Below are 23,182 nucleotides of genomic sequence, written 5' to 3' on the forward strand. Positions count from 1 at the left end.
AGGTAGAGGAGTGCAAAAATCCTACTTCTTGATGGTTGGCTTAACAATGGTATAGATAGTTCATGATATGATATTTCACTGGACATCTTATCAAATCTTTGGCCAATACAGATATTATTTAAGTACTACTACTGTCTTCTCCACACCAACATTCCCTACCACCTTACTATAATGTACCTCCATATTAGCTTGGAACTTGTATTGAAGGAACAAAAAGGTGGCCTAGGTAGCACAAGAGTGAATCCTAGAGGTGGAATTCTGGAACTTGCTTGCCTTCCATCAGCATCTAATATGTGGTGGTGAAGTCAAAGTCACTGCTCTATAACTATGGCCACCCAAATATCTCATTCCCAATAGAGTTAAGAAGTATGGTTAGTGCCACAATTGGGGGCTGACTAAGGCAATCTACAGTATGATAGGTGATACCCTTCTTATATTTGATGTTTAGATGGAATTGTTGCATGTATGTGCACCATTTTTTATGGTAGTCATTCTATAACTTTCCTTGTGTCTACATAAAGTGTAAAGGCCTTTGATCAATGTAAATGATCATATCCTTCCCTAGAATATAATGCTTCCAATTTCGACAATTGTGCATGATGGAGTACAACTCCTTATCATAGGTGAGTTACCTTTGAATAGTATCAAAGAGTGTTTCAATGTGATAAGACATTATATGTCCTTTCTGAGTGAGGACCACACCAATAACATAGTCAGAGACGTTTGTCTCAATCTCAAATGGATGGTACAAGTCTAACAGGTTGAGGATTGGTGTAGAGAAAACGTGATTTTAAGATCCTTGGATGCATAGTGATGTGAATCATACCAAAAAATAATTTCTTTTTCTCCTCCCTTAGTCACTTAAATTGAAGGCAAAACATTGTATAGAACCTAAACATGAATCTTTGGTAGAATTTAGCGAGGCCCAAGAAGCTACGAAGCTTTGTTATAGTCATCAGGGCTAGAAAATGTTGAATGACTTGGATCTTGGCTAATTACACATGGTCATCCACAATGTATCCCAAGTATAGAATCCCCTACATGAAAAATGGGAATTTCTCTACATTCCCATACAACTTGTGTTTCCATGGAGTGCTCAATACCTAATAATGTGTTGCAAATGTTCCTCCTAAGTTTTACTAAATATGAGGATGTCATCCAACTATACAGCCACAAAAGAGTTTGTGAATGGTTGCAAGTTATCCTCCATCATTCTCCTGAAAATTTTTGGAGTATTAGTTAAGACAAAGGGCATGACCAATCACTCAAGAAGGCCTTCTTTATATTTGAATATTTTCTTCCATACGTAAGTTTGATTAATTGGAACATGGTGATAGCCTAAATTCAAATAAATCTTATGAAAGAACTTGGCACCATTAAGTTGGTCAAGAATATCATAAATCGTATGGATCAAGTATCTGTTCTTGACAATGATTTTATTCAGGGATTTATCATCAATACAGAGTTTCCATGCCCCATCCTCCTTTTGCACCAATACAATTAGACTTCCGCAAGGTGATGAGCTCAATCAAAAGTGGCCCTTTTGGATGAGATCATGAATATGATGTTTTATTTCCTCATTCTCCAAAAGGGAGAATCTATATATTAGGAAATTAGGTAAAGGAGCACCAGGTATCAAGTTAATTAAGTGCTAGGCCTTTCATTTCATAAGCATCCCTGTAGGTGGATAGATAATATCTATGTATGTGTTTATAATATTTTCCAATTTCTTTTGTTGTGTAGATAGGCCTTGTGCATACGTTGTGATGGTCGCATTGACCTTCCTTTGACGTTCTAATCAAACCATGAAGAGAACAATGTTTTTAGTTTGAGAGATTACCTTTTGGCACTATTTTGTTGAGATCAATGAAATTGTAATAGTTGGGACTACCTCGGGTATCCTGTAGGGCTAACCTTTGAGAGTAACAATGATACTATACAGGGAATTATAAACAACAAGACTTTTCCACATACAATTTTGTCCAAAAAGAACATAACAAACTTCAAGTGGGGCAACATCATATCACATATTTGAAAGGCTTCATGTCATAGTGTTATAGACATTTTTGTGCCTTACAGCTATAAGCATGAAATGTCCATAATTCAAGGGATCCAAAGTCCCTAAAGATGTTGTTACAGCTCCTAAAGGAACAAGGTCAACCAATGACAGCTTCTCCCGGAAGTTCTCCACCAAAAAACCACTCAGAAACAGTCAATTCAGGATCAATTCAGATGCTCTACTAGCTGCCTGCATTGCAAAGCACCCAAATGAACTGGCTAGGTGCGTTGCAACGCACTTGGATGCACTACCAGGGTGCGTTGAGTGGGAAATGACAAATGGCAAGCTCATTCAACGAGGTGGAAAGACCATGGAAGCTTCTAGAATCTTCTCCAGTGACACTTGCCTCAATGAATTCGACTAGTGATGAGTAAGAGGCTCTCAACCTCCAAGTGGAAGCAAGAACTGACAGAGAGAAGCCACAAGTCAAAACATAAGCTGACTCATCCTATCTGCTTACATCTATATATGGATCCCTCATCCCAGAGATCCAGAGGCTGGAATTTTGTACATTGCAGAGAATTGCTGTTGGTTTGAGATTGAGATTAGTACATTGGGTGATTTATGCTTTGTTGGAGGAGAGGAAGGGATTCCTTTGCTGGGAGGTAGATGCTGGATCGAAACTCACTTGGTTGTATCTCCTCTTGGACTTTCTTATTCTATCAATAAACTATTTGAGTTTCTCCTACATGTTGTGTATCAATGATGTTTTGTTATACTTACATGTTTAGCTTAATCTGATCTTGAGCTTTTTATGAATGTATATCTATATCTTCGTGTAGTCTCTCTCTCTTGTGATCTTGCAGGAATTCGGTGAAGCTGGGCCGGTGAGGGAGCAGGGAGCTGGGAGCCACTGAAGAGAGGAGCGATTGGATCAACAAACTAGCGGAAGACACAGGTTAGTTACATCCTTCCTCCTCATTTACATTTCATAAAGAAGAAATACTCAAATAAGTTTCCTTGTTTGTTGCTAAGGCACTATCACACCTTAGAGTGGGATAGGGGCATTCTGAATAGATACTTTTCCCAACAACAAATTGGTGACTCCACTGGGGATTGTATCTATTTAGTTTATTTGTGTTTCTATTGTTGTTCTTCTCATAAACTTAGGAGTGGCGAATCGAACTGAATTTGCCATCTACAAATGCAAAGTAGAGATCTGCCACTCTAGTCCACTCACCGGGCCTGTTTATGATCTGAACAAGCTGATCCACAAATGCTCTAACTTCCCTTTGTGATAGCTCTTAGTCCTCCTTTAAATCATCCTTCTAATTGTACCTTATTGATAGCTTTTATCCAGCCAAAAACGTCAGATCAAACTGCAAACCGTGACCCAGAACCCAGAGACAATTCTCGTTTCTGCTTCAGTGCAGGCTCTGTGAAGAGACTCTGCATTTCAGCGCAGGTCCCGAGAGGGCTACCTGCGCTACAATTCAGTTTCTCTGTGCAACAGGTGCGCTGATCAGCCTTTGCCCTGTGCAGCTGTGGTTCTTTGCATCCTTGTGTTCAGTTTTATCTCTGTTTTTGCAGCCTGTTATCAGTGTGTGTACCTATCTGAAAACCCCTTTTCTCTGCCTTAATTCCGCCTCAGTTGTATAAAAGAAACTGTATTTGTTTTTGTGTATTTGTTACATCATTTGCAGTTTCCCATTACAAAAGTAAACTAGTCATACTGTCGCCCTTAGATCTAGACCTGTCATAAGTGTCGTTTTGATCTTAGGAGTAAATTTGTTTGCTGTTGACAGTTGATTGCGCTTTTACTTTTGTCTTTTGGTTTGAATTTGTGAATTTCTAGTGTCGAAACAAGTGTTTACTTCAAAATCATAAAGTGTCGTAATCGTCTTTTTGATTTCAAAAAGAAGCTTGTTTGTGTTTTTCACTTGAAATCGGATTCAAATTTGTACAACAACTTTCTTTTTAGGCATCAATATTAAGAAAGTGAAAACAAATACATGCACATGTGCATTTGCATATTGATAGTTTGTATGGTTTGATTTAGGAAAAGTGCATTTACAGTGTGCTCTATGCTCTTTGAGAAAATATTGTGTCTTTCTTTTCCCCTTATAGCTAGGATTTTCATTGTTGAAAAGAGATAAAAGCTTGCTTATCATCTTTAGACTGCATTTAGGAATTGTATCTACATCTCGTGGTGATCCAAAAAGGTAAACTTCTAAGAAAGATCGACCTAAAATAAATTGAATGAACTTAACAATGCTTTGTAACTTAACGCACAACATAGAGGTATAGGCTAGAGACGTGTTCCGGTGTCGTAAAACCTGGTGACTGTCGGCCTCATTGATGGTTGGGTGATTCCTCCTGAGAGACGACAAGTGCCAGTACGGATTGTGCTCCCACGTACCGTCGAGTATATATTGGGAGACCCCTATAGGCATAAAACCTTTATCCATAGGAAGCCATGTCGGCCGCCGTACTGATCGCAATGCACTGAACACAACATTCGGGAAGATTGACCGCCCGTACCCTAAAAAGTATTCTGCGGTTTTGCGATTGGTTTGGCACACCCTCTACCTAGATCTCCAGGGCAGTCCCTTTCATTCCTTTTCAGACTCCTTAACGAAAAAGGTCCATCTGAGAACTTGTCACTTTAGGCTCATTAAAAATCGAAGGAGACTAGAGTCATCTTTTGTTTTTTCTCGACTCTTTAAAACTGAAAAAACAAGTTGTGTCAAAGCGTCTAAAATTCATTTAATTCGGAAACATACTTCCCCTTTATTTTAGTTGATCGAGTAATCCGCGATCGTGGAAGAAAGTCAATCGAAATCGCTAGAAAATCTTTTGGATAGACTAGATATGTCTGAACAACCGTCGACATCCAGGAATGTGTCATCCAACGCAGCAGCGGCAGAGCCTCCTACTGCTACTCCAACGATGTTTGCTGGCATACCATCTGTCCCGGCAAGTTGTCAACAACAAGCTGGAGTCCAATCAGGGACTGTTTCGACGACATGGTTAGTTCCTATTTCTTCATCTGGATTATCATCTGGTATTTCTTATGTTGAAACTCAACAAATTGATCCAATGTGTCTTCAAAGGCCAATTTACCCTTTAAGTACTGGATTTCCACCATATGGAGGGCAGTATGCCTTTTCATTGTTCCCTACCGGAGAACAACCATATGGGAGTTTACAACAAAGTTCAGGTCAAACTGGAATTACATCCAGCAGTTGGGTACCAATACTGCCTCAGCAACCAAGGGTTGTATATTCAATGCAACCAGTCCACCCTGTGTTGAATATACCTGCTATGGTGACTGCGTCGCAAGTACAAGCACTACCTATTGTATGTCAACCCCAACAGCCTTAGGTTGCAATACAACAACCTCTTGTCTCAACGACTCAATCACAACCTCAGGTTAGTGCCTCCTTATCTGGAGCGACTCAGGCTCAAACAAGTACTGTGACTCTTCATCTTGGTCAATCATCCAGTATTGGTCAACAGCAAATGGTCCAACAACCAGAGCTGGTTCAAACTCAACAACCCCCATTCCAGCAATCATATTAAGGACCTGAGCAACAAGTCTTTGTAAGTAATGGGCAATCGCTTTTCCAAAGCGGTTATCAACGACCATATTATAATGGTTATGCCCATCAACCTTGTCAAAGTTGCCAGCATCAAATAAATTATGCTGGTATGCAAAGACCCACTACTCAGGCGATTCCATCTTATCCTGGGTATGCTTCGCCTAACCTGAATCAACAGTTGCCCTTTGTAGCAACTCTAGAATTACCAGATCTAAACTGGCTGACGAATGATCCAATTGCTTATGCCCCTTGGTGGCCAGCGATTCCGCATAAACTTCCGTCAGATATTCCTAAATTTAATGGAAATTCGGGTGAAGATCCATCGAATCACGTGATGACATTTCATCTATGGTGTTCATCAAACACCCTCAACGATGATTCGATAAGGCTTCGCCTCTTCCAGAGGACGTTAACGGGTCCAGCGGAAAAATGGTATATTGAATTGCCTAGAGCTTCGTTCGACAACTTCAGTACCTTAGCCACAACCTTTTTAACCCATTTTCAATTACCAATAAGGTATGAAACGAGAACCGAACTCCTTACCAACTTCAAACAGACGACGGCCACTCACATATCTGATCATATACATGAGTGGCGACGTCGTCGCAGGATGGTAAAAATGTACGTTCCCGATTAGCTATTAGCTGAATGGTTTATCAAGTCGTTATTACCTTCCATCACGAAAGATGTGGCAAAGGGGGGTGTCATAACGGAAGAGCAACTTATAGCTTGTGCGCAATATCTAGACTTGATCTATACTCAGTCCGGCACGCTCTACGACAAAATACCTGACGCCCCTAGACCGGAATTCTCAATTCCTCCTCCTCCTGAATCAAACAATGACTCTCATGCCGGCAATGGCGTGATTGGCGCAACAGACACGAAATCAACAAAGGCTACATCTAAAAAGGCCCGTAAGATTTCCAGTCAAAATGAAAATGAGGAACTTCTTTCCTCGGAAGTAAATGCCATGTCGACCGACAAGGGCAAAAAACTGAAGCAACCAGGGGGCAAGAAGAAAAAGAAACGGAGAAAAAATAAGCAGGATGAGTCATCTCCTGAAAAAGCTTCTGCAAACCCTTCTGGGCAAAGGAAACCCCCTTTCGGGTGTCAAATATGTGATGAGGATCATTGGACGAACGAATGTCCATACAAAGCTGAGCTTAAAAGATTCTTTAAGAGTTCAAAAACCTCAGCAGTATTGATTGATCCGTTTCCAAACCAGGGAACCAAACTGGTTGCTAATCAAAATGCTTCCCGATCCCAAGTGCTTATGTTATCTATCTCAAAGCAGCAAAATGATGCTTTGACAAGGAATAAAGATTACGGGAATCCACAGCTGTCGAATAACAAGGCTAATGAACAACCTAGTAGTTCGACAACAACTTTGACTGAAGTTGTGCCACCCATCATTCCTGAACCAATGATAAAGTCGCCAAAGGGAGTAGTACACAAATCGACATTTAATCCTAGTGCAAAAGTAGCACAAAATTATAATATAATAGAGGACCTGGCCCAATCGCCGTCCGCTATGTTGACACTTGAGGTACCACAGAATTGCTCCTCCCAAAAGCAAGCTTTATTACCAGCAATAGGTGGGATTGACCCAATGGATTCCAATCTTGTGGCCTTTGATCATAAAGGATATGACCCTCAGTTACCAACTCAACTAGCTTTCCTTATTCAAGTGAAAGCCCTCAACAAAACCGTTCATCGAACAATTATTGATGAGGGGGCATCTACATGTATTATGTCGATGAGTTGCTGGAAAAATTTAGGGTCACCACCCTTGTCGAGATCGTCAACGACATTAAAAGCATTTGATGGATGATCATACACTCCATATGGGATTTTAAGTAACTTGCAAGTTGAACTGGGGGGCAAAACAGTAGAAATTGATGTTGAAGTTATCCATGAAGACCTCGATTACAACATCCTACTAGGTAGGCCCTGGATATATGCCATGGCCGCAGTTGTGTCGACCTACTTCAGGAAGATTGCATTTCGCGTTCAAGGAAGAATTACAATCGTCGACCAACAAACATTTCTCCCCAACAATTTACAGGTTACGGGAAGCATTCCAATGATCCATGGAAGCGATCATTCGCTTCAAATTGGAGTAGGCCTCCTAAAAGACCCTGCCTTAATGGGTACTTTTGCCCTACCGCCTCCAAGTAATCTGGTGGAAGTGGCCACAGTGGAAACCTACAATATGAAATATTCTATATCTAATGGATTCGGAAGATTCCTAAACATTTTGTCAGCATGGATCATCGCCCTAATAGAAATATTGTAGCAATCAATTTTCTTGGCCTGGGGGGCAAACCAAAATCCACACTCATCGAGTGTTTGGATAGATAGGTCTAAGGAATATGGAACCTCTTCAAATCCTTCGTCACTTGTACATTCTACAAACGAAGGAATCATTCAATCAATGGTAATTGACAGGGCGCCATGGAATGATTCCCACCATCGTTCCCTTCTCCCGGATTGTGGAGAAGATACTAAAGATGACCTTTATCATCCTTCAGTTTTCGATTTTGTATCAAATACTGTAAATACAGTGGGCTCCGAGGATGGTTATTATCTCGTGTCAACCTCGTTAAAAAATGAAACAAGGAGTCATGAGGATAGTTCTTTTACTGTGTCAACCTCATTAAAAAATGAAACAAATCCCATTTTCAAATCTCAAAGGTAAACCTTCATTCCAACCACCGAGTTGAATGCAATGAAGCTTGGGGGGCATGCACCTCGTTTTGCGTTATTATGCTGGGGGCATACAAACTTATCATCGAGCAGTTTTAGCACATAGTTCATGCTCGTTAAAAAATAAACATAAGATCGAGCAAGTGTTTCAACCCGCGTTTAAGCTCGTTAAAAAATGAACTATCCTCCGGTAAATAACCACCGTGAATGTAACATTATCAGCCATTAAAGCCTTGGTCGTGTTTGCACCGTCACCTCCACTTTTCCATTGGCCGATCATTCACTTCCATTTGATTGTTTACCCCATTTGAGGAACAGCTGCGAAGAGTGATTTCACTAGCCATCCTTGTGACTCTGCCGTGCTTGGAAAGTTCCAACCCTTACCTGGAATCAGCTGCTACCCATTTTATCACTCGTTCCTCAAAAGACGAGTCTTCTTTAAGCTCTTTTCATCTGACTCGTAAAATATGAAAAGATTGCCGAGTTTTGGCCTTCCAGCTCGTTAAAGCGACCGGAAGTGCTATCCCTCCTCTAGATTTTAATCTTTTTGGACCTGAGGGATTATTGCACAAAAAGATCGAGCGCTTGTTTTGTTCGGCTCGTTAAAACTATCGAAAATTCATCCCTTCTGTATTGTTTTATACTTTTTCGGACTTAAGGGATTAGATGATGAAAAAGGAATTTCGGAGTTAACTTTACGTACCTTTTCAGACTCTCTAAAAATGAAAAGGACCGAGTTATCTTTGTCGTTAAACTCATTAAAAACATTAATAGCGACAAACTTGTCTTTAGACGAGAACGCGTTTCACTATCGCTAGGCTCGTTAAAACATAGCGATGGGTTTGCCCGAAGGGCAAATTATAGAACAAGCATATGTTATCCTCCTCAAGCTTGACAAAAATAAAGAGGTACTGGTCAGCAATGACTGGAGAAAAATTGGGAAGAAACTCAAAGAATCTTTATTGGTAGCAAGTCGCTCTTGAACGTGACACTTCCACTCCGTGCCTGAGTCGGGTTGGGTTGTTTCATTCACCGGTCACATCACCATGGTCTCGCCATACCATCCACATTTGGGGTAAATGCTATCGATCCATCACATAAGTGTCGCCGACATGTTCAAGAGAAGTCATCCAGAGAAGTCACCCGTGTCCCATCCACTACCATACATTATACTTCATTCTTTCATGACCGCCACCCTGAACCATATATCATCAGATTGTTTTCGCCTCCCTCAAAATCATTTTCTCCATTCTGTGTCATTGATGTGGGATTCATCAAGGCCCTCCTTTGATGGATCGCTTCTTGTCGAAATCAGCTCATTATCCAAGAAGTTGATCTAGGAACACCCCATTCAGTACTTTGAAGCTTGCATGCCTCAATGGCAAGTTTCTCACTTCCGGCGACAGGTATACATCAATGACCTTCGACCGAAAGATTTTGCGTGGTGTTCGACGCCAAGTCCTTTATTCACACCATGTGAATTGTACTTCAGTACCTTGAGGGTCATCATCCTTATCGGTGATTCCTCTCGCGCTTGTTAACAGTTTACATCATTGACTGGTAATCAAGCGATGTCTTTCCATGTTCGACTTCAAAACATTTTTCACATGGATCGACTTGTACTTCGAGTGAAGATCGGACGAGATTGAAGACCCCAGATCTAGTTTCATCCATCCGGGCTGCGATATATATTCAGGAAAAATAAATACATTGACATGTATAGCATTGCAGCACAGATAATCATCCTACCAAAAGGATGATGACTTCATCAAAATCATCAGTCTACCATCAGACGATTGTCTGTCCTATGTACATAAAATGAATTTATAAAGCTGAGCATGGGAGTGCCCGCCTCAACTAGATCATGAAAACAATATGAAAAATAATGTATTGTATTGTATCTTATTACAGGTCTCCTCCCAGCATTGAATGAACTTCGGATCCTCCTAATAAAGCATTTCACCTGATGAACGGCCTCATACTTTAGGGGGCAACTGTTATAGACATTTTTGTGCCTTACAACTATAAGCATGAAATGTCCATAATTCAAGGGATCCAAAGTCCCTAAAGATGGTGTTACAGCTCCTAAAGGAATAAGGTCAACCAATGACAGCTTCTCCCAGAAGTTCTCCACCAAAAAACCACTCAGAAACAGTCAATTCAGGATCAATTCAGATGCTCTACTAGCTGCTTGCGTTGCAAAGCACCCAAATGAACTGGCTAGGTGCGTTGCAACACACCTGGATGCACTACCAGGGTGCGCTGAGCGGGAAATGACAAATGGCAAGCTCATTCAACGAGGTGGAAAGACCATGGAAGCTTCCAGAATCTTCTCCAGTGACACTTGCCTCAATGAATTCGACTAGTGATGAGTAAGAGGCTCTCAACCTCCAAGTGGAAGCAAGAACTGACAGAGAGAAGCCACAAGTCAAAACATAAGCTGACTCATCCTCTCTGCTTACATCTATATATGGATCCCTCATCCCAGAGATCCAGAGGCTGGAATTTTGTACTTTGCAGAGAATTGCTGTTGGTTTGAGATTGAGATTAGTACATTGGGTGATTTATGCTTTGTTGGAGGAGAGGAAGGGATTCCTTTGCTGGGAGGTAGATGCTGGATCGGAACTCACTTGGTTGTATCTCCTCTTGGACTTTCTTATTCTATCAATAAACTATTTGAGTTTCTCCTACATGCTGTGTATCAATGATGTTTTGTTATACTTACATGTTTAGCTTAATCTGATCTTGAGCTTTTTATGAATGTATATCTATATCTTCGTGTAGTCTCTCTCTCTTGTGATCTTGCAGGAATTCAGTGAAGCTAGGCCGGTGAGGGAGCAGGGAGCTGGGAGCCACTGAAGAGAGGAGCGATTGGATCAACAAACTAGCGGAAGACACAAGTTAGTTACATCCTTCCTCCTCATTTACATTTCATAAAGAAGAAATACTCAAATACGTTTCCTTGTTTGTTGCTAAGGCACTATCACACCGTAGAGTGGGATAGGGGCGTTCTGAATAGATACTTTTCCCAACAACACATAGGATAGGAAACATTGTTGGCTGACACAAATGTCTCATTTTTGGCTCAATCAACCAATGGTGTATGGTTGAGTGTGTGGTTGATCAAGGTGGATATTTATGGCCACCCTCCTATTCCACCTACACCCCCTAGTCAGTTTCATATGTTTCCCTAATTGTAAAAAAAAATTACTATTTTTGGCAGTTTTTCGGGTCCTAAACTTCTAGAGCTATTTTGAGGCCCTAAATGACATTTTTTTGGCAAAATTTCTAAATGAATACTAAGGAAATCACATTGGAAACCGTATTTCTTGGAGATATATTTCCAACGAGGTATCATACGCATAAAACGGAGATAATATGACAAAGTTACGACCCCAAGAAGTTGGCTACCCAACTAACCCCAATGGGGCCCGTAAACTCTTAGTGTTACTTCTCCTCGAGTTAGGGTTTTGGTTGGTCAGGGTTTTCTCTTATTTTTCAATAATAAAAAGGAACTTGAGCCTCGTTGTAACTCAGTTCAGAGGCATGTAGCCACTACATCTCTTCTCAGAGATTAGCTACCATCGCTTGAGCTATCTTATTTCCATTCTAGTTGCAAGCATAGTTCAATATTTTTCTATTAATGAAATGAAGTGTTTTTCTATTGCATCTCTGTGTTAATGATTGTATATGTAAGTTTTTGCATTCCTATTTAAATTTGGATTAGTGGTATCAGAGCAATTTTCTTTTTCTATGTTTTTCTTTGCATGTCCCCATTAAGGTCGGGATATAAGGAGTTAGGGCTTGAACTCATCGAACCTTTGCAAGACCAGCCTCACAAATCTCGACAACCTCCCATGGCGGATGAAGAGAAATATGAGGAGGTAGGAGATCATATCAACATCTTGCTCGAAGAAGCCCTTGAGAAATAAAGGAACGTGATGATGGACGACCTTGCCCAAATCCTTGAATGAATACCGAGGGGCGATGCATCTACTTCCAGTAGCTACTTTGGAAGCACCACACCTTTTAGGGTACAAGTTAACTTTGACATTCCCATATTTTGGGGTCAAATAGATGTGGATGTTGTAGATATATGGTTAAATCTAGTAGAAGGATTTTTTTTCATGATTTTTCCAGTCGGGAAAAGATCATTTTTTCACTCCTTAAAGTTGCCCCCATGTAAGGACTGGTGGGAAACCTACTATGACCACAAGGATGATAGTATGAACAAATTGTTTTCAGCCACACTCACTCAGAATTCATTCTAAGCTGCCATCAAGGAGTAGTACTACCCTTTGGATGTTATGAGGACAAATACATAAAGTGGACCACGATGCGGAAGGGAAGGGACCAAGACATGTCGGAGTTTACCAATATTTTTTATACCCTTCACACAAAGTTGGGTATCAAGGATTCTGAGTGGAATTTGGTATTTAAATACCATGGATTCCTACATGTGTACATTCAGGATTGTTGGCATTATGATGCATGTGTTGTACTTGATGGCAACCCTCTCATAGAAGAATATCTCACTTATGTATAACTGGATGAATCTTCAGACGAGATATCAGATGTAACTGATGGAGGACAGCTCAAAGGAATCAGATGCTAATTCTAAGTATGACAAGTTAGCTTTGCCATCAAGTCCAAAGGGGGAGATTGTTGGCATTATGAGATAAGTGTTGTCCTTGATGGCAAACCTCACTGATGACAAACCATAGTACAGAAGGTCAGCAGCAAGGAATTGATGATCAGACTATAAGAAGAAGAGAAAGTTCATACACGCAGGTTCGTTAAGCCCAAGTCGCGTGTACACGCAGGTTGGCTTCAGCAAAAGCGCGTGTATGTGGAAAAGTACCTTTGGTCCATGGCGGTTAGTCCTTGGAAGATGTGCCTATGGTTTCGGACCATTGTGTCTCGACGGGCGTGTCGATCCCTAGTTTTGAAGTTGATGGTATTGTGTTACTATGGTTTTGGCTCTTGGTATTGAACAAGGCCTAAGGCTATATAAGGAGAAGGAAATCATTAGGCAAGGGCATCTGAAATGTCTTGAATATCTAAAAAAGCATTAGATCCAGTATGCAGGGTTATGGGTTGATGATGCATTGCTTGATCTGAGCTAAGGAGAGATCTCACCGGTTGATGGAGAACTAGATCTAAGGAGAGATCGGGATCAAATGGTTTGAAATGAACTATCTTTATGATGCTTATTCTAGATCTACATACTGACGCATGTATTGTTCTATAAATGTTATGAGTATGACTGATGTCTGGTACAGCTGCAAGTTATGAGAAATTATTTTTAGATCTGTACGCGGGTTGTCTTTTGAAAAAGCGCATATACACGCGGGTTTGATTCATCGAAGTAGCGTATACATTGTAAAGCTTGATATTTGAAGTTGCAGATGGATCTGATGGTTATTACAGAGTTATGTGTCTGCTCTGTGTTCTGGTGACTGTTGTTAACAGGGTTTCAGTGATTCAGAGTTTGATGATTGTTTTGAGCTTCAATGATAGTTATGGGTCCAGTATGAAAATTGGATGAAAAGTGGCCTTGCAGATTATGTGTTGTGCTTCAGTGTATCCAGTCTGAAAATTGATGAAACGTGGTACTTGGAGGTGAGAAGATTGTAGGCAAGCACCTACGTACTAGTATCTAAGCTAGTACAAAAGCTAAAGGAGATCTTTGGAGCATTGTAGCAGGTAGTAGCCTGCGTACTAGTAAATGGATCGGCTAGTACAAGAGCAAAGGGGGTTGTAGCTCCCGTACTGGTATAAGACTGCACCAGTACAAATATTGTAAAAGGATTTTCTTATTAAGAAGAAGATTGAGATGACTTGCAGCAGGTGGTTTTCACCCACATTGGGTTTCCACCTTATATCTTTGTGTTCATGTGTGTGGCTCTTATGTGATGTTCTGTTCTGTTATTCTGCACCTGTTTACTGTTAATATGCTTAATAATGATCTGATGCATTTACTGAAGATTAAGCTAACTGAATTATAAGATCTCTGGATATACGCGAGTTTCATTAGACACAGTAGCGTGTACACGCGGGTTCACTTAATTGAAGTAGCGTATATGTTTCTGAGTATGAAATTGAAAAGTTTGATTGATCTGATAATACTGATTCACCCCCCCCCCTCTCAGTATTATTTCCAACAATTGGTATCAGAGCAGGTCCTTTGGTAGAAGCTTGATCGCTTGAAGGAGATCCGTGGAACAATGGGAAAGAAGCTTAAGAAGAAAGCTCATAAGAAGAAGAAGACATCTCAGAAGATCTATGACAGTGGGAGAGTCGATTGGGGATTAGGTATAAGAAGCTCTTCAGATTCAGAATCAGATTCAGAATCATTATCAGGTATGAATGTGTTATCCTCTGATGTTCCAGCCATATTTCCTTGTGAGACAGATGGAAGTGATAGTGAAACTACTGAACTTGCTCTTATGGGTGAACAAGAAGGAAATGAGATAGAAGCAGAATTTAGAAGACTAAGAAGCAAAATTAGAACTCAAGAAGATCTTCTGAACATAAAGGATGATACTGCTAAGGCTCAACGAGAGTTATTCAAGGAGAAATATCAAAAGTTGCAGGTTGAAGCAACTTCTCTAAGAAATGAAGTCAATGACAAAAACACAACCATCAAGAAACTCAAAGATAGATCCAGCTACTATGAAAATCTTGAAGCTACAATCCTCTCACTAAAAGGAGATCTTGAAGAATCAAAGAAGCAGAATACAGATCTACTCCAAGCTATTGCAAAACAAGAAAACGAAGTCACCAGCTTAAAATCTCAACTAGAATGTGCCTTCCGAGTTCGTCAAATGCAGCAGGATCTGAATGAAGAACAAGAAAAGGAGATTCTCAAACTAAGGCATCAGTTGGAAGAAGGAAGGAAAGATGGAGAAGACATGAAGAAGCAATGTCTAGAAAAGGAGGAACAACTTCAAGTTGAGGTAAATATCTTGAAAGGTAAATTAGAAGAAAAGGATAAACTTTTGAGATTTCAAGATAGTACTAAAGCATTGGATGATATTCTTAATAGTCAAAGGTCTCCTGCTATCAAGACTGGTCTTGGTTTTCATGAATCTGTTGAAGGTGAATCTAGTTCACAAGGTGAGGCAAGGAACTCTAAAGAGAAATCCAAAATGATCAACAAGGAGATGAAAGGTCAACCAAGGAAAGAAAGTCTTCAAAGAAAATCTTTTACTCCTCCCATGAATAATATTGAATGTTATGTATGTCATAATCTTGGACATGTTGCAGCTAGATGTAGAAGAAGAAGAGTTCAAGACTATTATGCGGATAGGTCATCTCAAACAAGGTACTTTAATGGATATTGCTTTGCTTGTAATATGTATGGTCACAAAGCTGCTGATTGCTACAGAAGGAACATGAAACATGTTAGATGTTATGCATGTAACAAGCTTGGACATATAGCAAAGGAATGCAGGAACAAAGGATGGACATCACACCGAAAGGAGAAAACCTCATCACACTTGAAGATATGGAGGAAGAAGGAAGTACAGTCAGCACAATGTACTGAGACACAGCACAGCACAGACATATCAGACTCAGGGGGAGCTGAAAGTGTAAACCTTCAGTGTCCTGAATCTCATACGCAAGTTCCTTAAAGGGAAGTCGCGTATATACGCGAGTTCGACACTGCAAAGTCGCGTATATGTCAGTCTCAGGAAAAGCAGTGGGGACAGGCTCAGAAAAGGGATCTGATATGATTCAGTCCATTATTTGCTCTATTGGTTAATAGCTTCAGTCTGCTGAGGATGTCTGGAAATGTTTTGGTACTTGTATGATGTCTAGAAGTGTTTTAATCCTAACTTGAGGATGATGATGTTTTGATGCTTATGCATGATCAGATCTAACAGATGGCACTAGTTGAGGGGGAGCATATGCCTTTAATAATTCATTGTTGGCATTATGGTTAATAGTCCTTGGTGATGATTCTTATATGGCTAAATGATATATCTTGCTATGATGTGGTTGTGAGTTGTCTATGATAAAATCACATATGATTCTTGGGGTTACATAGTTGATGATCAGATCAGATTTATGGTTGATTCCTTAATGATGCATATATGGTGCTTACATGGTGATCTTCATAAGGACAAGGAGAAGTACAAAGCTTGAATACACATCTTCCTCACTTGATATCATATGCATAAAGATCATACAGTTATGATGCAGGCACTCATGTGGATAAAGATTGTTGCTGATGATGATATCAAGAAGCTTTGTCAAAAGAGTTTGAGCTCAAGATACATAGTGCTGATTCATGGATGACTCCTCAAAGTCACTTTGTTGGAGACATGATGATGAGTTCGTATCTATCTGATGATAGGTTTATACTTACATATGTTAATTGATGCAGATGTACCCAAGTAATGATACTTGGATCATGTAGAGCTTGATGAAATGGCTATGGTGGTTTCACACATGATACAATGTGAATGACTCTGAATTCTGTTCAAAGGGATGAATTGATGCAGACATACCTTGTTATAGGTTGATGATCTGTTCTCTACAGGACATTTACAGGTTGCTGATATGGAAATTTGTGTACGCGTGTTGTTTAAAGGATATCCGCGTGCATACGCCGTTTTACAAGGGGATAGTCGCGTATATGATGTACGCGTGTTGCGTAAGGAATATCTGCGTATATACGCTTGTTTATGTGGATGCAGACGCGTATATGGAGTTTTGAAGGAAATCAGCAGGGATAGATGTTGGTTGCAGAAAGTCTGATATGGGTCCGACAGAGATCATCTGGCACAGGTTCAGGAGGAGCAGATAATCTTCCAATGATGCATTGTTGGCATTATCTTAAAGCCTTTGGTTCTAGTTCACGTTTGTTGTTGATTTCAAGTGGAACAAAGGCGAAAGGAGAGAAGAAGGATCTCTTGGTTGCTGATCTGAATGGTGATTATCAGATGCTGTTGGTGACTTTCATAAGTCTTGGTCTAGTTCTTTCGTCTCTATGTCATATATCTCTTTTGTGGTATCTCTGTCATGGTGTCAAGGTCATGTAACGACCTATTTTGGTTTCCCCACTATGCCTGGGATGATTGATGCAATATGTTTGGTTATGTAAACTTTTGATGTATCCCCACTTGGTTGGGTGGATGAGTCAATTTTTGTATATCCTCACTTAGTTGAGAGATGGATGTATGTATGAGTCTTTGGTGATAGGAAGATCTTTTATGATGTATAGAGTCATGTTCTTCTTGAAGAACATCTTTTGCAGATCTTGCCTACAGTCAGGAAGAGCATGTACAACACACTTCAGCGGTACAGAGATTCAGCATGTACTCAGGGGGAGCATGGACAGATTGGTACACCTTGGCATATACAAAGGGGGAGATTATTCAGAGATTTCAGCAGGTACTCAGGGGGAGTATGGACAATGGAATGATTCAGCAAAGGAAGAGAATATCTTGGTCCACCCTTTGCCCTTGATGTCAAAGGGGGAGAGTGATCTGGTGTTGTTGCCATCAAGTCCAAAGGGGGAGATTGTTGGCATTATGATGCATGTGTTGTACTTGATGGCAACCCTCTCATAGAAGAATATCTCACTTATGTATAACTGGATGAATCTTCAGACGAGATATCAGATGTAACTGATGGAGGACAGCTCAAAGGAATCAGATGCTAATTCTAAGTATGACAAGTTAGCTTTGCCATCAAGTCCAAAGGGGGAGATTGTTGGCATTATGAGATAAGTGTTGTCCTTGATGGCAAACCTCACTGATGACAAACCATAGTACAGAAGGTCAGCAGCAAGGAATTGATGATCAGACTATAAGAAGAAGAGAAAGTTCATACACGCAGGTTCGTTAAGCCCAAGTCGCGTGTACACGCAGGTTGGCTTCAGAAAAAGTGCGTGTATGTGGAAAAGTACCTTTGGTCCATGGCGGTTAGTCCTTGGAAGATGTGCCTATGGTTTCGGACCATTGTGTCTCGACGGGCGTGTCGATCCCTAGTTTTGAAGTTGATGGTATTGTGTTACTATGGTTTTGGCTCTTGGTATTGAACAAGGCCTAAGGCTATATAAGGAGAAGGAAATCATTAGGCAAGGGCATCTGAAATGTCTTGAATATCTAAAAAAGCATTAGATCCAGTATGCAGGGTTATGGGTTGATGATGCATTGCTTGATCTGAGCTAAGGAGAGATCTCACCGGTTGATGGAGAACTAGATCTAAGGAGAGATCGGGATCAAATGGTTTGAAATGAACTATCTTTATGATGCTTATTCTAGATCTACATACTGACGCATGTATTGTTCTATAAATGTTATGAGTATGACTGATGTCTGGTACAGCTGCAAGTTATGAGAAATTATTTTTAGATCTGTACGCGGGTTGTCTTTTGAAAAAGCGCGTATACACGCGGGTTTGATTCATCGAAGTAGCGTATACATTGTAAAGCTTGATATTTGAAGTTGCAGATGGATCTGATGGTTATTACAGAGTTATGTGTCTGCTCTGTGTTCTGGTGACTGTTGTTAACAGGGTTTCAGTGATTCAGAGTTTGATGATTGTTTTGAGCTTCAATGATAGTTATGGGTCCAGTATGAAAATTGGATGAAAAGTGGCCTTGCAGATTATGTGTTGTGCTTCAGTGTATCCAGTCTGAAAATTGATGAAACGTGGTACTTGGAGGTGAGAAGATTGTAGGCAAGCACCTACGTACTAGTATCTAAGCTAGTACAAAAGCTAAAGGAGATCTTTGGAGCATTGTAGCAGGTAGTAGCCTGCGTACTAGTAAATGGATCGGCTAGTACAAGAGCAAAGGGGGTTGTAGCTCCCGTACTGGTATAAGACTGCACCAGTACAAATATTGTAAAAGGATTTTCTTATTAAGAAGAAGATTGAGATGACTTGCAGCAGGTGGTTTTCACCCACATTGGGTTTCCACCTTATATCTTTGTGTTCATGTGTGTGGCTCTTATGTGATGTTCTGTTCTGTTATTCTGCACCTGTTTACTGTTAATATGCTTAATAATGATCTGATGCATTTACTGAAGATTAAGCTAACTGAATTATAAGATCTCTGGATATACGCGAGTTTCATTAGACACAGTAGCGTGTACACGCGGGTTCACTTAATTGAAGTAGCGTATATGTTTCTGAGTATGAAATTGAAAAGTTTGATTGATCTGATAATACTGATTCACCCCCCCCCTCTCAGTATTATTTCCAACAAGGATGAGATGGAATTCCTAGACATCTCCTCGCTTGGCACATCGTACCAATACACTGTCATGATCGAGCAGAAGTTTTAAAAAAAGAAGTGAGACTTTCAATCTGTGAATCCAAAGAACAAAGGACAAAGCCAGGGCAAGGTCACCCAATACAACCTGTCGTAGTTACATGAAAATAACACCATGAAAAAGTCAAAGAAGGACACAAGAAAGTGTTGTGAGTTCCATAAGAGCCCCACTCACAACATAAGTGACTGTCAGACCAAGCAGACATTGGTGGCTGAGTTGAAGGCTTCAAAAGCAGATGCATGTTCCAACCCTAAGTCTGAACCCGACAAGGGGAATAACGAAGGGAAGCATATTACTGATGTGGATCCCAACATCACTTTTGCCACCACTAAGATCCAGAAGAATGAGCTCAAAGATCCAGAGGAGGGGGGGCGTATTTTCCCACACAAATGTGGGTGAAGGTTTCACTGCTACAATTCATTGTCGACAGTGATAGCCAAAAGAACCTCATTTTAGCATAGGTTGTGAATTGGCTAGGAGTACTAACCATACCACACCTTCAACCATACAACATTGAGTGGCTTCACCAAGGACGAGAGCTCCGAGTCACCCAGCAGTCCTGCCTTCCATACAGCATCAAGCCCTTCACAGATGAGGTATTATGTGATGTTGCTCCTCTCAACACTTCTGATGTATTATTAGAACAACCATACTTGTGGAAGCGACATGATGTATATGAGTCTAGACCTCTCTCTGTGATTATTTATTTTGGTAATACGTTATACAGGATACCGGAGGTAGCCCCACCTACTATCATAACTTTGATCTCTACTAAGAAATGTAGTACGATCATCTGCCATACTAGGAAATTTATTTTCTTTCTGGTTCACTCTCAAAGTAAGGGAAAGATTGTAGCCACATCCATGGCCCCTGGGAAGGGTTCCTCCACACATCAGAAGCAGGTGGATATGGTCATGAAAGAATACAGGGACATATTCTCCTCACACATAGGAGTATTGTTGCACTGTCAGGTCAAGCATTCATTCAATCTGACTTCGGGAGCACCTCTACCAAAAGGGTTGATATATCGTCGCTCCATTGTGGAAAATTCTAAGTATAAGTAGCCACATGATCAACATTGGGTGCCACACAAGTTTTAAGTGGGCAAAAAAATCTGGTTTCATTTACAGAAATAACGCCTTACAAGAGCCCATTGGAAGCTCAGACCACTCTGATATGGTCCTTACACCATTACCAAGGCTGTGGGAAAAAATGCTTTGGAGCACAACATTCCCCCATTCCTTGGCTTGCACCCAATGTTCTATGTAGATCGCCTTCGGCCATACTATCAACTATATTTTAACACATTTGACATTTTAGAACATCTCACACCAACAAAGCTTAACCCAGACTCATGGAAAATTTTAAGAAACCCCCCAAATTTACATCCATAATAAATGGGCGAATCTCCATGGTATATAGGAAAAATGGAAGGCAATTTTATCAATAATATGATATGTATATATAATTTTTTGGCGAATCTCTGACCAGGCATGGCGAATATTTTACTCAATTATAAAATCTTGTGTTTATTGAATACACAAATGAAATCATTGCATTTATTTAAACTATCTTTTGAAATCAAAATTACCGAAATTACATATCGATAACCTAGTGGGTGTAGGATAAAATTCACCCGTGCCATTCACAGAAAGCATGAGAAAAAACCTAATACTATATATAAAACCAAGAAAAATTCAAATTCATAACCACCGTGCCAATACACAAGTATGTTCTTGTTTGCAATTAGAAAAATTACCCAAATTACAATCTGTTTACTCCACTTCTAGGGACCTCGTAACCACCCTGCCAATACACAAGTATGTTCCCGTTTGCAATTAAAAAAATTACTCAAATTACAATCTGTTTACTGCAGCATATGTTGGAAAGTTATAGAAGGATGACTAGTGAAATCAATCCATTCCTTTTAGCCCCGGATTTGTTTCAGTTTAAAACAGAAGTATATAAATATACTTGTCCAATGTCTATGCTTTAACCATTCACCTTAAGATGTTTTTACAATATAATTTCCTAAGTCTATTTAATATCTTCATTATCATAAAAACCAACCTATATCCATCTTAACTCCACATCTACCACTCTTAGGGGGGTGAAATCTATTTATCACTCTGAGCACTTGGTAGACCTAGAATTAAGATGGATCTAAGATATAATTTCCCCTTTAAATAGTCTATTCTCACATGAATACCATGGGTCAATACCATGGGTTATCATAAACCTGAAGCTTAAAAATTACTATTAGTAATTTATAAAAATTAATAAAATTAATAGTTGATTTTGATTTTTTTTTTTATTTTAACCAAGCTAAAATGTTTAACATACATTAAATTACAACATCCATTTTTACTCTTGATCGGATCAAATATTTTTCACTCTATGCTAGTTTACATATCACGATATTTGATACCCCTCGGGGGTTAGTAGATCCAGAGTAAAGATGTATCTATGCTGGTTTAGTTCCCCCATTTAAGTAGGCTACATTCCAAGTGAATACCATGCGTCAATACCATGTGCCATTTTGGTGAATACCATGGGTCAATACCATGTGCCATTTTTATTTTTATTAATACTAATATTAGGGTTAATAATGTTTTTTTGCATGGTATTAATAACAATCTAGTCCATGGTATTTGTCCCATAGTATAAATATAAGGTGACTTATGGAGTAAATATAAAAAAAATGTTTTATTTGTTTACCATACCTCTCGTTTATTTATATTTTTATTAATTTACCATACCATTCATAAATACAAGGTGACTTATGGAGTAAATATAAAAAAATGTTTTATTTGTTTACCATACCTCTCGCTTATTTATATTTTTATTAATTTACCATACTTGTTTTACAAATATGGTATTTGGCCCATAGGATTCACTTAAATAAAACCTTTTTCTTGAGCCTTCATAAATAGAATGAGGGTTATGGACTGAATATAAAAATAGGTTTTATTTATTTACCATGCGTCTAGTTTATTTATATTTTTATTTATTTACCATACCTTTTGAGTAAGTATAAAAAGACGTTTTATTTATTTACCATACCTCCACTTCACTTATATTTTTATTTGTTTACACCCTTGCATGTATATAAGGTGACTTATGGAGTAAATATAAAAAATGCTTTATTTATTTACCATACCTCTCATTTATTTATATTTTTATTAATTTACCATACCTCTTTTATAAATATGGTATTTGGGCCTTTGGCCCATAGGATTCACTTAAATAAAACCTATTCTTGAAAATGGGCAAATGGATTCACTTAAATAAAACCTATTCTTGAAAATGGGCGAATGGAAGGTTGCAACTCCTAATTTCAAGGGCTAAATTTACCTTTTTTACCCTCTCCCTTAAAATAAGGTGGGCTATTTGAGGTGATTTGTAAGAATGTACTATGATACAAAATATTCGCGCAAAAAAATTTAAAACCCCTTAATTTCGCCAAAGTTGAAACTCCTAATTTCAAGGGCTAAATTTACCTTTTTTACCCTCTCCCTTAAAATAAGGTGGGCTATTTGAGGTGATTTGTAAAAATGTACTATGATACAAAATATTCACGCAAA

The sequence above is a fragment of the Pinus tabuliformis genome, chromosome 9 (assembly GCF_031772625.1).
Source record: "Pinus tabuliformis cultivar Carrire ecotype Pingquan chromosome 9, CPIR1, whole genome shotgun sequence".
Taxonomy (NCBI): domain Eukaryota; kingdom Viridiplantae; phylum Streptophyta; class Pinopsida; order Pinales; family Pinaceae; genus Pinus; species Pinus tabuliformis.